The sequence below is a fragment of the Piliocolobus tephrosceles genome, chromosome 6, assembly GCF_002776525.5.
Source record: "Piliocolobus tephrosceles isolate RC106 chromosome 6, ASM277652v3, whole genome shotgun sequence".
Classification (NCBI taxonomy): domain Eukaryota; kingdom Metazoa; phylum Chordata; class Mammalia; order Primates; family Cercopithecidae; genus Piliocolobus; species Piliocolobus tephrosceles.
Window position 1 is genome coordinate 105,642,733 of NC_045439.1, and position 17,851 is coordinate 105,660,583.

The window sequence follows — 17,851 nt, forward strand, 5'->3', positions numbered from 1 at the left end:
CATTACTGTCAATTACACGCCCTTATTATGGATTACAGCCACTAGGCAGCTGTCCAGGAAAACACAAGTCTGAAAATGCTTCTGTTTTAAGAAAATTAAATTCATGGTTGCTCCTCCTGTGGGCATGTGCAGCAGGCAGGAAGCCTCCACTTTCTTGCCAAGGAAAGGGATAAGGCCTTGCCTACTTTATCTGTATTAAATAGCCACTCTGACCTCTTGAGATCTTCATACCAATGCCCAGATGCAGGGCTTGGTTTTGGTTTCTAAATAGTTTTGTGTTTTGTTTTTTTTTCTTTCAGTGTGTGTTACAAAACACAGACTGGTGTTATAAAACAGTATTTCCGGTTATGAGTCACGGCAGTGCCTGTGTGTTACCAGAGAGGCCTCATGGAGGCTGAATGGAGAAACTGTTCACCTCCCTTCTACCCAAAAGTCAGAGTTGACAGTTTGAGGCTCTTAGCTGTTTTCAAAGATGGCCTCGTTGCCACCATATCCAGGTAGATTTCTTCTTAAGGTGCAGGTGAAGCTACAACTGAAAATGCTACCTATGCTATTAGGCTGCTCCACCCCGTCTAAGAAATCCAGCTTTTTCATATGGGCAAAATAAAAGCTGCTAGAGTCTGTCAGAGGTATTCTTCCTAGGAATGGTGTAAGATTTAGCAAAATATCTTTAAAGCATTCCGTTAAGGTTGCCTAAATCATTTATGCATTTGGGAAAACTGTGAGGATTACTTGAGATTTTTCCAGTTCTGAGCCTTTAACTACATTTATATCTGATTCATAGAATAAGACATTTCAAATAACATTGTGATGAAGCTGACCTTCATATTATCTGTGTTTCAGATACGTTGTGTCTAAGTAATGTTAGCATCTAAACTAAATATTTAAAAGACAAAGGGTTGTAAATTGGGTGAGATCAGTTTCACCTCTTAGGTTGTTTAGACCCTGATTCAAGTCAAAAATTGAAAGAAAAAAACTTTAGATGATTGATGAAATTTGAATATTGATTGGTTCTTTAGATGATAGTAAATAATTTTTGAATATTGTCAGGTGTGATGCTGTCATGGTAGTAGTTTTCTAAAAATCCTTACAAGTTGAGATGAAGACTGAAGTAGTTATGGATGAAATGACAAGATATCGAAGATTTCCTTTAAAATGCTCCAGAAAATAAGTACGTTGGGGAGGACTTGGAATAGATAAAGTCAGAGTGATAAAATATTGTTTTAGCTGGGGGATGGGAACATAGTGGTAGATTTTGCTATTCCATTTTTGTATGAACTCAAAAATGTTTGACTGAGTTCTTTTTTTCACCTCCTTGTCTGTGATTTATAAGATGATTTTTTTTTACATCTGGGGTTTGATCACTTTGGGTAATTAGTATTTAGTGAGAAGGACGTGACAAGGATGAGCATATCAAATTCAGGCAGTCAATAATGATCTCTCGAACAATATAAAGTGTATGCATTGCTATGTAAATTACGCATTGATTGTTAGCATACGAGTAAGAAAAGTTGCCTTTTATAATAAGGTTGTCTGACCTTCCTTTCAGGTAGCGAAAAGGTGCAAGCATTACCTGCTCTTATTTTAAAAATTTTCCCCTGTTTTCATAGTCATTAAGGCCTAGATCTGAGTATTGGATGGTCTAGAGGGTTAACTTCACCTCCCGTGTTGGAGATGAGGACGTTTTCTCAGGGCAGTGTAAGGTGTCTTGTTCAAAGTCGGTTCGACTTGCTTACAGAAGTGGAAGCAAGACTAGGACCCTTCAAAACCAGTACCTTTTCAAGTCTATCGTGCTTCCTCAATCTTGCCCTTTAAAACACTCATTAACAGTCTACCCTCTGGGGATCAAAGCGGTTTTCTAAATCCAGACCAGTGGCTGCGTGTCAGATGTTCGTTCCAGGTAGTGTGGCTCCAAATTATCTTTTCTTTTATCGAACACCATTTCCAAGTTGTGTGATGAGTCCCAGAAGTGATCCTTTTTAATTCTGTTCTTGTTAATGCTCTGCAGCAGGTTTGCGGCATGTTCCTCCTCCTCGGGCTTACACAGACTTTCTGTCAGGGAGGGGTCAATATACTCAAATGACAGTCTAGGTAGAAAGGAGGAAACACTTGGCCAGAGGATTCCATAGGGACCATCAGCCACTTCTACAGTGCCTTTCCAAAAGGCACTAAAGAGACAGTGCCTTTTTTGTACTTGAAGCTGAAATTCCAAACATCACAATTGAAATAGAAACATTTTTCTTCACATGGGAGAATGGACCCTGTTTAGCCTTTGTGGTCAAAGCTCTTTAAGCACAGACTTACCTGTAACATGTTATCTTCTTTGCACTTAATAGCAGCTCACTGAGATAAAGCAGATTGGGTTGGCATTTATAAAATAATTTTTACAATTTAAAACAGGGTTTTTCAAGAGTTTTACAAATAGCAACCCTCTGATTTCTAAACACATGGTTGTGCAGATACATGTGAAAATAGAAATACGTGCAGAAGGGCTTTGCCCTGTTGGTATGGTCTGTGGGGGATCAACCATAAAGTTCGGTCCTCTCTTCTGCCCAATGCACAGACTCTGGATTCTCTTGTCCGTCAGATACCCAAGAATCAGGAATCCCCTTGATCTCACTGACCTCTTACTATATGGAAAGCACCAGGGATAAGATAGAAAAAATGAGCCAGGCGCGGTGGCTCATGCCTATAATCCCAGCACTTACGGAGGCCGAGGTGGGTGGATCACTTGAGGTCAGGAGTTCGAGACCAGCCTGGCCAACATGGTGAAACCCCATTTCTACGAAAACTAGCCGGGCATGATGGTGCACATCTGTAATCCCAGCTACTCAGGAGGCTGAGGCAGGAGAATCACTTGAAACCACGAGGCGGAGGTTGCAGTGAGCCAAGATCACGCCACTGCACTCCAGCCTGGCCAACAGAGCGAGACTCCATCTCCAAAAAAAGAAGAAAAAAATGTAATATAATCTCCTCCCACATGCCACTCCCCCCTTTTCCTTTTTTTGGAGGAGGCAGGGGTAGAGAGAGAGAAAGGACACGGATGCACCATCTAAATACTTTGGATAGAGATGCCAAGAAAAGAGACGACGTAGGAAACCCCACCCCCCACTGGGGGTCCTGGAAGTCACCGTGGATGAAGTGTCGTCTAAGAAATATTTCAGAGCCTGAAGAGCAGTGAAGGAGGAACCAAGAGAGCATCTCAGGAGGACATAAAGGGAATTGCAGTGTAAAAACGTGGCTATTTATCTGTGGCCAAGGTATTGTAAAATCCTTAGGATTTTACAAACTGATTTCATCTTTTCCTTTTTTTCTTAAAGTATGCCTTAGAAAAGACTTAGCTTACTTACAACCCAAGATCATAATTCTGCAGAGAAGTCAACGATTGGACAAGTGAACACAGGGAGGTACTTTGTTTCCATTTCAGACTCCCAAGGAGGAAATTCTAACGGGTCTGCGTGCTGGCATAGCTTTTCAAGAACTGGCTCTGTTGTCTATACAGGGAATTTCATTCCCTTCCTGGGCCCTCAGATGCAGCATCATCTGACTGGGGAGTAACTCCTTAAGTCCTCCAGGGGCAAAGGAATCTACTTACCTTGGTTTTGTTCATAGAAATATGGTTTGTCCCATTGTCCAGAGCTCTGTGGATTCTGTGTTGGCAGTTGTCATGGAGAAGGCCTGCTTCCCAGGGGGTGGGGCAGGGGAGTATTGGCAGAAGCAGAGCTGCAGTTAGACCCACCAAGATGCGATAATGAGAGGAGAGGGAGGGCGCGAGGGAGAGGAGGAGGGGAAGAAAGAGACGGAGAAGGCAGAAATGCATAGGTAGCTTTAGAGCTCACCCAGGGGCTTCTTTCAAAAGCCAGCCTCCAACCTGGCATTCTGAAGACAAGGCCTTTTACTTTGTTCAAGAAACCCTGGAGATTTGTGGTTTCTAATATTCACGGTGCTGTGTGCCAACCCACATGGCCAATTCTGCAAGCAACTAGTGCTGCAGACACATGACCCATATTTCTCCCAAATCCCACTCTTCAATGGTCTTTCTATTCTTCTAATTATACCACGAAGAGAGTCACTAAGGAGTAATAATTCTCTCTTTTGCTGTTACTTTGTAGTCGGCTCCCAAACCAAGGGCTTTCCTCTATCACCGCTTAAGTGTGGTATTTTTATTTTAGAGCAAAAGCCACCACTAATGGGGAGGAAAGAGGCCTTGGCCTCCTGGAGTGGTGGTCAACAGATTTATCCTTTACTTTTCCTTCCTTTTTAACTCAGTGCCTTATTTGATTTGGCTTGCCTGGACCGACGGGGAGATACCTGCCCAGCAGATTCCAACCAATGTGCATTGTGTGGTCTGGCTCTGTGGCTTGGTTTTCCAAATCAGATACTCAAATAGTGTGTGTTGTGCAATCGTTAACTAAGTTATATTCCAAGTACTTGGTTTTGAGGAATCTTGCAAAATGGAGGAAGTTCACTATTTCACAAGCTTGATTACTATTGTTTTAAAAAAATGAAAAAAAGAATCTCGGGGGACAATGACTAAAAGATTCCTTTTTAATCCATACCTGCCTTGTAGAGCATAGTGCTGTTTACTTTGTCTAGTAATTTTTTTATATACATGTGTTATCTCCCCTGCTAGACTGTAAATGCCTTGAAAGCAAGATTGGTGTCTATCTGTTTTCGTATGCCTCCAAACTCGCTGTACCGTTACGTAATGAAACAAGGCAGACACATATACATGCCACATGGGGGACTCAGAAGGCCCTACTTTTGAGCCTGCTGTTTTCTGGCTATGTGATCTGGGGAAATTCCAACTACGCCTGGTTTCCTTATCTGTGAAGTGAGGAGGCAGGACTGCATGATCCCCTAAACCTCTCTCTTCCTAAATTCTGATTCTAAGTGTCAATCAGATGTTGACTTGGGGGAGCTAGAGTTATTCCAGTCTTTATCATTAATCTTTCTCTGAAACCATATCTCAAAAATAGATCATCTAAATTTCTCCAGTTTGGTAGAAAATATTGATTTTTACCTCTATAATACATCTAAAAGAATCCAAAGTGAGAAGTTACTATATATCACTAATATAATCACTAAGTGTTAAATTCCTTGGAATTATTCTTTAATCAGCTAGCATGGCCTAATTTATTTTTCTTTAAATTAAAAGGCTTACAAATACTGAACAAGGGAGAGGGTCTCAGAAAAGGTGAGGTACGTTGCTATGGTCTGCAGTCCCTGTAGCCAGAATACGTGTGGCCTGTTGACAAATACATGTGTCTGTATCTGAGGTTGAAAGGTACTCCCCTTTGCTCTTCTTCAGCAGATATGAGTAAAATCCGATGAAAACAAACATCCAAGGAGTCAGAGTAGGTAGAAGTAGTAGGAGACTGACTTCTACTGTAGGAAGCTTTAGGAGAAAGGGGTCACACGCTCTGAATGTCATGCATGCTAGCATTTACTTTCTGACTGCCTACTATATACCAAACATTCCTCAAGGTGCTGGTATTTGCTAATTGTATTGTACACTATTTGACACTGCCTCTCCTTCCTGCTTGTCTCCCTGAAGCTTTGAGTCTCTGGAAACACTAAGCAGGTATTCTTAAAGCAACTGGCCACTAAGTGCTGTTTATCATGGCCTATGGTCTCCTTTACTTGCTCCCAGGAAAGAGCTTGCTAGGCCTGAAGGGCTAAAATACAACTATGTAACCGCTGGGGCCTTGCCATGGATATCTAGGTAGCTGTACACCCTTCTGAACCTTAAAGGAATGTTCCTTTCATCGTAAGAAAGAGAACTTTTTAAATCGGAAAAAGTTGCCACGAGGGCGACAGAGCGAGACTCCGTCTCAATAAATAAATAAATAAACATTTTAAAAGTTGCCATGAATTTGATACGTTCCATTCTCATAACATCTTTCCCTTATATTTTCACTGCATTCAATAACTACTACTTTCCGAGTCCATGTCATATACCAAGCCCAGTTCTAGACACAAGAGATGCAACAAGTATATTCGTTTCCTATCGCTTTTGTAACAAAGTACCACAAACTCAGGACTTAAAACAATGCAAAGTTATTCTCTTAAAGTTCCAAAGATCAGAAGTACAGACCCAGTTTTTTGGGCTAACACTCGGCCAGCTCCTTCAGGAGGCTCTAGGGGAAAATCTGCTTTCTAACTTCCAGTTTTAGAGGCTCCCTGCATTCCTTGTCTCATGGCTCCTTCCTCTGCCTCCAAAGCCAGCAATGTAGCATCATCCAGTCTCCCTCTGTCCCTCTGCTCCCATGGTCACATCACCTTCTGTGTTTCACCCTCTTGTCTACTTCTTATAAGGACCCTGTGATTACACTGAGCCCACCCACATAATCCAGAATAATCTCCCCATCTCCAGATCCTTAATTTAATCACAGCTGCAAAGTCCCTTTTGCCTAAAATAGCATATTTGTAGGTTCCAGAGAATTAAGATGTGGACATTGGGGAGTGGGGGTGGGAACACATTACTCAGTTTAGTGCATTAAGGAACACAGCATTTCAAATCTCAGAGAGCCTCGGGTCTCCTTGCATAGTTGCATAGCAAGGGAAAAGCAGGATGGGTTTCTGTTTGCCTGCTTGCTTGCCTACTTTGTTTTGAATGCTTTATTCTAGTCATGCAGTTTCAGTGCAAACAAATGTGTAAAATGAAATATGGAAAAAAATGTTTGTTAAATTCATATTGTGTCAAGGTTAAAAATAAATCTGCCTCTTCTAAAACTCTACCTCGAAAACAGTTCAGTGTACTCTGGAACATTTTAGGGTAAAAATTAAAACAGTTGCATTACCCCTGTCTCAGGATGAGAAGATTGGAATCTTTATTTGCAAAGAGAAGAAATAAGACTTCTCCGTCCTTAGCCGGTGAGAAACTTTGGTCGACAAGTCTTTATTCAGCAGCTCCTTTGACTAACATGACAGACATGCTAAATCCCAAGTATCTAAAGAGGCAGCCTTCACGGAAGAAGAGGAGAAGCTGCTTCTTCATGTGAAGTGTTGGCTGCAAAGGTCTGGGTCTTCTGATAGAATCCATACTCCTGTTGAGATTTTAACTGTTCCTAAAGCTGTTTGTAGTTTGGACATTCAAAAGATGAAAAATACCCTAGGGTATTATTCAGATACCCTACGGTATCTGAAACACAAATCATAACATTAGGTAAATGGGACAGTCAACATGGAGGAGGAAGCATTTGGCCACTATTTGTAGGAAATATGATATCAGAGTTAAAAAAAGAGAGAGGGAGAGACAAGGTGGCTGAAACAGAGCTTGAGAGGCAGATACAGTCAGACTCTGAGCTGAGAAAGCCTCTGAAAGTGGATGGTGCCATGAAAAGTCCACAGGCTTCAGAGGCTTTACCATGGGCTCAACTTCCATCACAACCACCTATGAGTAATGTGGCTGTGGGCAGGTTATTTAATCTTTTTGAGCCTTATCTGTAAAATGGAGACAATAATATCTGGCCGAATAAATAACATGTTGGTATAAGTATGTGCTTCCTCCATGCCTGGCCAATCAACATGCAGTCATTCATAGCAGTCACTTTGTGATGAGGGTGAGAACAGGAGCCCTAGGCTTAGCCCTCCCATCACTCCTTGTGGCATGAGGCCACTTCATCTTCTGTGGTTTCCCTTAATATTCACTTCGGTCAAACAGAAGACACTGGTTTGTACTTCTCATTTGCTTCATGACTTGAACATGTTCAAATACACACACACACACACACACACACACACACACCTGTACACATTTTGCCAAAGGACGACCTTGTATCTATGACTCATATGTGGCAGCCAGTTTTCCCAGCAAACTCAAGCACTGTAATAAGGGTTTGGGCTTTGCCCAATCAGCTGAGATTTGTCTGCAGGCTCATAGGTCATTCCCCCTAGCAAGCTAAAAAATTCACTTTCAAAGTGGTTCATAACCTGTAGAAACGAAAGCCCACAGCGTAACATCTCAGGTAAAAAATCCAGTGTCACTCAGATCAGGCTTACAGGCTGAAGTCTGGTGATTATGAAGTGAACTCTGTTGTTGCAAACCTGTGTGAGCATCAAAGTCTGTCATCACTTTTATTGGCAGGTGCCATGGGCTCAGACAGCAAGAGGGCAGGATGGGAAAGTGCCACTGAGCCAGTCAAACAGAGAAACAATGGAGAGGACGAGAGCAAGCAGCAGCATCGAGCATTTTGATTTTTCTAAAAGTGGACCTATTTGTGAAGGGGGAACTAATTAAAACTTATGGTCATGTGGTTTGTGTTAAATGTTAAGTGTTTCAAAATGGTTAAATGTGTTCTGTGCACTTGATGGAAATGGGATTCTCTACCAACTAATTGAAGGAAGGGGGAAATCATGGAAGGGATTAGTTTTCTAGAAGGAAAATGAAAATGAAAAAAATATGATGTCAATTTACTTTTCTTCCGCATAGGGGATTTGAGAAGATTTATCTTAGCTTTTCTGGAAGGACACATATGCAAATCATAGAACCATGGAATTTCAAGTTTAGAAATCCTTTGCAGTGGCCAGTCTAAACTCCTGTCTATTCTCGGGATCTACCACCCTGCATCCGGCTTATGTGCAAAACCTGTCACAGAGAATATTCACTTCTTCATTTCTTTTCAAGGCAGCCCATTCTATTTTCGAGCCAATCTGGCTTTTAGAAAGTTCTTCTGTCTACTAAGTAGGCAATCTGTCTTTTTACAGTCTCTGCCCATTGGCCCTACTTATGCCTTTCTTATGCTTTTAATTGTCTTTAATAATTTCACAGTTGGAAAAATGAGCTAAGTTGGGTTAAGTAACTTGTGCATTATTTCATAGTTACTAAACAGCAGGGCGAGGACTTAAATCAAGGTCTGCCAGAACTGCACGTATCTTGTTCTTCCCATATGTCACCCAACCTTTCACTCTAGAGGAGGGGGAAAAAGGCAGGCTCCTACCTAGCACAGAGGACACCTAACAAGAAGTGAAGGTTGAGGTCCGAGGCGGGAAGGGAGAATTGGTGAGTGAGGTGATGGAACAAGGTAAAAGGACCCCCCTCTCTGATCAGGGCTACACTTTCTTAAGCCAGGTCCCTGTGGTTATCTCAGTGTAACTCACATCCAGCTATTGACAGCTTTCTACCTGGTGACATGCTTAACGGCCCGTGAAATTCTAGCCCTCAGGGCTCAAGCCTGATATTTATGGTTCCCCACATAAACCTAAAGTGGATTGTCAATTTATCTGTCTCAGATGTAGGTGGCTAAAGTTGCTGTTCAAAACTCTGCAAGGGATAGTCGACTTTATGGACATGTTGTACTAACTTTTAGAAAGATTAGGTCAGACGGAGGATGCAGAAAGCTGTGTGGTTTGTGGAAATGCTCCCAGAAGCCCCCTGGAGCGGAAGCCTTTTCAGATCTTTCAGGGAATTGATGTTATGGGGGAAGGGCAGTTGGGTAGAGGGATGTAGATTGATTTTGTACCTTAGAATAGTGGCATGTTTTGTGTAATCAAAAATCTGTTATAACCAAAAAAAAACTAGGAAGGTTTGCAAAGGAGCAATCTAGGGAAGCTGTTCAGCTTAGGCAGGAAACTTCTTCTAAGCTCCAGAGTATGCCAAGTGGATACTGACATAGCTAAGCATGTACGTAGTGGGACATATCTAAATAGGACTACTCTATGTTGAAATTTGGACAGACCTTTCTGAGACCTTCTCCAGAGGCAAGCAATGTGTGGTACTTATATGAGATTTGACACATCTGGAAACAGCGGCTTTTTCATCTCTTGCTTCTCGGAGGTGAACTTGCACCATACGCAGGGTGTGACTTAAATTTCACTGGCAAGTTCTGACAAGTACGTTTAAGAGAAAACCTCCATATGTTTCCGTGAAAGGATGGGGACATAGTAACAACCGCCAAAGTGATAATATTTCCTCTGCCTCATATCCACTCCCTAATCAAAACCCTTCAGTATTCTACTCCAAAAGGCTCTTCCTGTTTCTATCACTTACAATATGGATTGTTAACGGAAGGGCATGGTCAGGGGCCGTATGGCATATTGGAAGGGACTCAGACATTAGAGGCAAAAGGACCCAGGTTTGAATCTTAGCTTTTCTATGTATTTATTGTATAACTCTGGGCTTATTTCTTAATCTCTAAACCTCAATTTCCTAATCCATCAAAAGGGGATTAAAAATACCAACCAAAACATAGTTATGAGGATAAATGGCATGAAGAATTGAAAAGTAAATAGATTTATAAAACAAAAATACTGTTTGCAAGGGGTTGGCATAGTTCCTCCTTTATTCTGGAAGTTAATTTGCTTGAAAATTCAACCATGTACTTAATCTTCCTCCCTAGGGACCAACAGAAAATTGCAAACTCCTGAGTGGAAACCTTCATGAGGGCTCCGCAAACTGGTGCTCTCTTCTCCTGGTTTCATCCCACAGGAAGAGATAGTCTCCCTATATGAATGTTCACACCATGAGTACCTTTCTCACCCTCTCTCTGTGGAATTTCTCTCCCCAGTTTTTGAGATATCTTCGACTCAAGGCCAAAGCAGGGGTTTGAACGTTGTTTGGAAACCAGTGTGAACCAGTGTACTTTCCCCTCCCCCACTGTGGGGGTGGGATTTTCAGGCCAACTTTTCTGAAGCTACTTGTGAGTTAACCTGAAGTTGGAATGCCCTCCTGAGGTCGAGACATAAAAGCCAGCAGCGTAAATAGAAACTGAAGCTGAAATAACCATAAATGTTCTCGAACAACTTCAATAGAGAAAACCTTGTTTGATCCTCTCTAAGCTTCCTGAAACCAAGCTGAATATTTGTTTGTTTTGTGGTAGCTCAACTTTTTTTTTTTTTTTTTTTTTTCAGGCCTTTTAGTGCATGGCTGTTGGTTTCTCTGTTTAAAAGGAAAATGCTTTTTCTCAGTAACGATGTTCGCATTCTGAAGTTGGTGATACCCACTTCTAAAGGCCATTTTATTGTAAAGATAAAGTTCTGCTAAGTCTTAGGATGAAAAGATAAAGGATGTGGTCAGTTACCATGACTCGTGCTTACCTCCCAAAGTGTGTCATTTGGTGCACATACCTCAAAACGTGTGAACAGAAAGTTTCTAGGTTTATTTTTATACATGGAGATTTGATTCCACGGCAGACGGAGGGTGTCAAGGTAAATGACTGTGCAAAAATGACGGAACTGCATTTTGAGCTTTTGGTTGCCAGAGATACAAAGGCCAAGTTAAGGTGAGTTTGTTATTTGATTGCTTTTTGAGGGGTCTATTGGTAATTAGCACTACTGTTTAATATTGTAATATTCATGGGACCTCAGTGTTTACGCAGCTCCATGGATGCTCAATCCAAATTAAACACGCCCAAAAACAACACAGGGAGAAAACACCCCAGGGGCAAAGTGAGGGGCTGCAGTCATGAGTGATCAGATCTTTGGCAGAAGATAGCAGTAGAGGAGCCCTTCCTTTTGGCCTTCCTTCTTGCAGATGTGTTTCAACACCGTTAAACTACATATGATATTGGACTGATTAGCAACTCCTAACACAGAATGTTCTGAAGTTAGAAGAGCTAGGAAGTGGCATGTCAGGGCTAACGTGCTTGGCAGAGTTTTCAGATACACATGCAGTGTTTTTTTCTACACCCTGCCTCCAGAATGTCCATGTCCCTAGGTTTCTGTTTGTTGCAGAGCCCCTCAATATGTGTGTGGGAGGCAGCACTTGAAGCCAAGACAGCAGTGGCTGGATCTTCTCTCCACAGCCATGGGAGAGTGCCAGGTGTCAGGAGCAAGAATCTTATGTGCCGGTTGTTTTTTTTTTTTTTTTCCTGGAAGCAACTGGAAACCAACTTAGTGACACTTAAGTCCTTCACCTGCTACATGAATGTAGCCAGTGTATGTGAGTCAGAGTGGTACCAAGAAGGGCCCTCATCTGAACAGCCACAAAAGTGACGGGCTCTGGCTTGGAATGGGAATGTTATACTATGTTCAGAGTCATGGCAACTTGAACTTGGCAGCTGTATCAGCTTCTGAGATTACGAGTGCCCCACGGCCAAGTGCACCTGTGAGGAGCGTTGACTATGGAGTGGGATATAGATTAAGAAACCTCTTTCATAGCTGACAATCCATGTAAACTCCTTTAATATGTGAATGGTTAAGTAGCAGTTTAAGTGTTGGAATTACCTGGCCCTGCTTTACCATCTTCTATATATTCAATATGAGACACACTGGGAATTACTGAAAGCTTACCTCTCCCGGCTGAAAAAGGGTGGGTGGTGCTTAGAATTAAGAGGATGTTTCCGGGGTGTCCTTTGTTTCCATCATCAAAAGAGATAAAATTAACTCTATTAGAAACTGAGGCCCCCTCTGTGAGGTATATTAGTGATAAGTTCTCTTTGCAAAAAGGCTAGTCTTCAGAGGATTGTTAAGATCAGATTTCATGACAGACATGTTTCAACATATTTATACTTCTCCGAACATGCTACATTTGCTCTCATGTGTTGTGATTAGCTGGTTTCAGTGTTTAATCCATGGCATGTGGCATTTTTCTGTAGTAGCGTTTCTGTGGAAAACTTTTATCCTAGGCTTGTGGGAGACCAGTTATAATGCTTTGGGTAAAGTGTGTCCAGCATTTCTACAAGCTGCAGTTTCCCAAGAAAATGATCTATGGGCACCTAAGGTTAAAATCTTCACAATTATTTTTTGTATTTTCTTAAAGTGATTTTTAAAATGAAGTTGAGAAATGGTACTAACAATGCATCCAATATTGATATAATTAGGATATGCATCATATTCTACTAAAGCCAGCCTTCTTAAATATGTTCATATGTAGACATAAAGAGGTATGTGGTTTATTGTATATCAGATTTTTCATTTATCTGCACATTCTTCAGGATCATATTTGGAAGGCACCTACGTGTTCGCTTGCAAACAGATGAGACACCGTCATGCTTTCTAAAGCATGTTCTCTCCTGCCCTCTTCCTCCTCCCTCAGTCTGCCTCGTATTAAATTAGCCAATCGAAGTCAGCATTACAGCCTCCCCTTTGGCCTGTGTTCTCCTTCCTCCTTATATAAGCCTTGGTGGCCCCACACCTCTTCACAGCCACCTGGCCCGGCAGCCTGTAATAGCTGTCTCACTCTTCCTCCTCCTCACCTGATGCCTGCGGCTGACTCAACTGCCTCTGGGGTGTGATCCCACAGATTCTGAAAACAGCTGCAGCCAACTGAGGGTGACTTCCTGGTCATGCTCATCCAGGGTACAGAGAAGGCTCTATATCAATAATGGGCATCCTCTGACGTGTACTTTTCTTGCAACAGTAAACACTTTACATGATGTTTTTCAGTATCTGCTGAGTATAAGGTGCTGGGCTCTTCTCTCTTTCTGAACAGTTTTGGTTCTTTAGTTCTGGTGCAGAGACAGCCTTTGTGATTAAAAGACAAAAAAATGTACTAGTAATAATATTTTCCAAGGCAATCACCCAGTCCCCTCTTCTGGTTTGTTTTTCTGTCTTTCACTCACCTCCCCACTCTTGCCTTGGGACCAGTTGTCCTTTTGCTCAATTCTATCAGCAAACAATTAGCAACAAAGCTGTCAGCTCTGGCAGTGATCAAAACACTGGCTGAATCTGCCAAGGTCTTCCAAGCACTTCGAAGAAAGGCCGGGATCTGCAAAGCCAGGCAGATTTAGGGTGTCACCTATGCAGGGCTTCATAATTCTCTGTCTTTTCTGGCTCAGAGAACCACCCCATGGGGTCACTCACAAACGCATATGCCTTCCCTCAGTCTTCTATCTGAGTGTGGCTTAAGGGTATAGGGACTAAGGAAAAAGCTTCAGCCGTCACAGCATATCTGAGTATAAAGGAAAGATAGAGAAAGTCCTTGTACAAGAAAACTGAGGCCTAGAGTTGGCAAGCTATACCCAGAAAGTTAGCAGGAAGGGCCACAGAATGTACTCAAACAAAAGCAAGAATGACATGGCCCATTTCCCAGTCAATACCAAGTGAACCATTTTGGAATGAGAATAGCTAGTTACATCTCTTGCTAGACTTCTCTTCCAGGTCATAAACACCTCCTACCACAGGTTACTGAGCCCAAAAATAAATATGGGAAATTGGCGTGTATGCCACACTTTGTATTTTCTGCCTTCTTCTCAATCCTTAATTAAGCTCCGCAGCAGCCACCCTGTGAAGCCGGTCATTATCACTGGGTGAGGAAACGGAGTCCCACAGGAGCTATGTGACTTGCCCAAGCATACGAGCCAGACAGGCTGGGCAGGTTGAGACTTTCCAGTTTCTGATGCCCACGCCCCATGTGCAACCCAGCCTCGTCACCCTGGGTCTTGGTGCAGGGAGTAAATAAACAAACAAATGATCACATTGCTTTTACTTCTGGAGAGCAATGGGTTCTTATTCAAAATAGGAACAAGGGGCAAAACAAATGGCAACCAGTAACAAAATTATTGGAGGACAGTGGTGCCACCATTCGCGGGCTTGGAAGTCTGGTCTTTCTGAAGCAGTGCATTCACTTTCAAGTTTCCCTTTATTGCTCACATACCCGGGTTTTATTCAGCAAAAGTGACACATGTCTCACTAGGCAATGGGAATTCAAAAGTGATGCCATGAGGTCCACCTTGTATTCAGGTTCAAAGCCATGTGACCCCATGTGATACATGCTGTAATAGAGAGATATCTGGAGAAATGCAGAAGTTCAGGAGAGGAAAATTACCCTCCCTGGGGGACAGGGAAGGCTTCATAGATAAGGTGACATTTAAATAGAATCTGAAAAGATGAGTTAAGAGTTTGTGAGTTGGAAGCAAGGAAAAAGAGCATTTGAGCAGCTATGGTAGAGGTTTGATAAATAGTGACTTCAGAGTCTACCCCCGTATTCAAATCGTGTTCCCTATAACTTACAGTGTAAACCTAGGAAATAATAAGCTCAGCTCTCAACTCTGGTGACAAACTCTCCCTATCCTTTGAGATGTCCCTCAGTGTACTTTCCTAATGTCAAATGAAGGTCAAGACCTTGCCAGGGTGTCTGAGAAATCCTAGCTTTGAGAGCATACGGGGTAGGCCCCGAAGTTGTGTTTTCATGCTCACCTATGGTGCGGAATTTCTGCTTTTTACTGATTTGTGTCAGTTTATCCAGATATCTTTTATATAGAGAAGTGTGTATATGCGTCTGTGTGTACATGGCACATATATGTATACACTATATATGTGTATGATAACATATATACGAAATCAGTCCCTTAATTAAAAAAAACAAAAACCCTATTTCACTGAACATTTTACTGCAGTGGGAAGAAGAGGATGGGTAGTAAATAATGGGATTCCTTCACCTTAACACAAATGACTTCAAATTGATTTGTAGGGAAATTGGTCACCTTGGCTGATGCCTATAATCCCAGCACTTTGGGAGGCTGAGGCGGGTGGATCACTTGAGGCCAGGAGTTCAAGACCAGCCTGGGCAACACAGTGAAACTCCGTCTTTAGCAAAAAATACAAAAATTAGCCAGGCATGATGGCACATGCCTGTAATCCCAGCTATTCAGGAGGCGGAAGCAGGAGAATTGCTTGAACCCAGGAGGCAGAGGTTGCAGTGCGGCAACAGAGTGAGACTCTGTCTCAAAAAAAAATATATTATCTGTCAGGACCTTGTTGTTAGAATCCTCTAGCAGCTGAGCCACTGTAGATGTTTTTTTTCATCATCGCCATTTTGCCACATGCCCTTTCATCTCCCTCCTTTGTCCTTTTTGCCACTCTCGTCCATCTCTCTCTCCCACCCTGAGATTCCTACTTCCTCCTCTCCTCCTTCATGCCACGATACTCCTCACCCAACAGTCTCTTGATTCCAGCCACTCATATCCTCAAGGTCATAGCTTATCATGGAATTTTTGTAAACCAGGACAGTTCCTTCCCTAAGAGAGATTTTGGAATTACAGTGTTTTTAGTTTCTGCTTGTTTATGTGACTCATTATATCTCAGCACATAGCATACTTCCTGGCAATTAGGGGGAAATCAATATTATTTATTCTATAGATGACTCAGTTAACGAAATAGTACTTTAAGGAGGATTGCCTTTTCCTATTGTTTTACTATACTGTAATTCTGGCCTTGAATACCGAAAAAAAGAAGGCTTAGCCACCTTCATAAGACAGGCCTAGTGATTGGCCCCCGCAAGGGGAGATCCTCCAGCCACTGAAGTCAGGCTACCTAAATACTCCACAGGTCATGTTCATTAGGCCAAGTGGCTACTTGGTCAGGCCTGCCTAAAAATCCAGGAAGGAGGACACACACCAGCCACAGCACATAGCTTGTCTCTTTGGGAAGAGAAAGAAGGAGGCATGGAAATGTGAAGGGTACAATCATAACCTTACATTTCTTTTGAAATGACCTCAAACAGATTGGTCTAAATGTAAAACAGTTGTGAAAATTGGGGAATAAGGATGTGCATTTACCAATCTCTGCATGTTTATATGTTAATACTTGGTCCTTTAAAAAACATTCCGTAATTATAAAAAAAAAAAAAATCCCATGTCAAAGATGCCAATTGAAAATGAAGTTGCCCTTCTAATGAAGAGACATTTCAAAATATAATAATCCTCTTCCAATAAGATACGTACCTGGGGGTCAGCCTCCCAGAAAAGGAGATGACTTTCACTGAATGTTACTAGCATGGGGCAAAAACTTAAAGTTTCACAAGAAGTTCTTGTTGCGTAAGTTCTTTGAGGCCTTTGCCTCTTACCACTGTTATGTGTTTAAATCATTAGGGGCCTGTGTCAAAGACTCACATACCTGTCCACAGAAGCCTTCCCTGGTTGTTTGAAAGCCTTAAAAGCTTGGTAAAATAGTCCTCTCTCCTCTCCCTCATGCTGCCTGTATAAGAAATGCTACAAAGAGCTTTAAGGAATTTTCTCAAATTAGTCCCCTCCTCAAGTCTTTTTCAAGGCAACATGGAAATAGTATTGCAAAATCAATCATTTTTTTTTTTAATCCCAGTGGCTTCCTGTGCTATTCTGGTAACTTCCTGGGAAGGTGAGAGAAATGCACAGACATTCCCAAAGTCACTTTGGTTACTAATAAGTCTCAGAGAAGCCCTCATCACGAGGTTCTGTCCTAGCTGCCACACACTGTCCTGAACCTTCCTTCTCAGTTTTTTATTTATTTTTTTCCCATTCTAGAACAGCCAGCAAATGATTTCACACCTTTTTGTTTAGCTGCTAAAAGCAACACAATAACTCCCCTCAGGGCTGCCTCTGTGGGTTCCAAAAATAAAATGGGCTCATTTTCATGCTAAGCACTCAAAGGCTCATAGGAATTCTAATGAAAGGCAAAGGAAGAAAAGAAGGAGAAAAGACGGGTCAGGCTAGGGGGTGTCGCCAAGGAGGTTCAGCTTCTGCCTGGAGTTATAAGCCACCCCTGCTGGAAGGCATAGGTAGAGAATAACATAGTGCCTAGGCTCCAGATTAAAAGGAGATCTAATACAACTCTTAAACTCTCCAGCCTTATCTTCTTATCTTCTATCCCCAAACCCAAGGTTATTCTTGGAACACAAACTATTGTTCACCAAGAAGAGTAGTAGCCTCCTTCAGCCTTCCAGATTAGAAATCTCTTGAATAGGCCAGTGACTTGCTTCCAAGTCAGAATATAAAACCATGAATCTCTGAGATTCTAGGTTAACTTTTGAAATTCAAAGTTATCTGGGCCTAAATCATTAGCAATAGCAGACTTACCATGTTCCACACATGACAGAGTAGAAAGAACTCTATTGATGCAAATCAAATAATATTAGCCAACATAGAATACATGAAAAGATTTCTTTTTTAGTTTAATTTAATGTGTGCCTGTATGTATGTATTTATTTGTTTTG

The 17,851-nt window shown here is 41.9% G+C and overlaps 1 protein-coding gene across 2 annotated transcripts in view; it reads left to right on the plus strand.

The window, feature by feature from the left end:
- The window catches only part of RORA (RAR related orphan receptor A), a 356,396-nt gene that overhangs the window by 182,952 nt on the left and 155,593 nt on the right, over positions 1-17,851 (plus strand). Inside the window, exon 1 of one of the 2 annotated variants that reach the window (XM_023228593.2) lies at positions 10,875-11,222. The exons of the other annotated variant lie outside the window; for it this stretch is intronic. The gene's annotated coding sequence lies outside the window, so the exon portion shown is untranslated. Of the gene's footprint in view, positions 1-10,874; positions 11,223-17,851 lie in introns of those variants that run through there. 2 annotated transcript variants of the gene reach the window in all.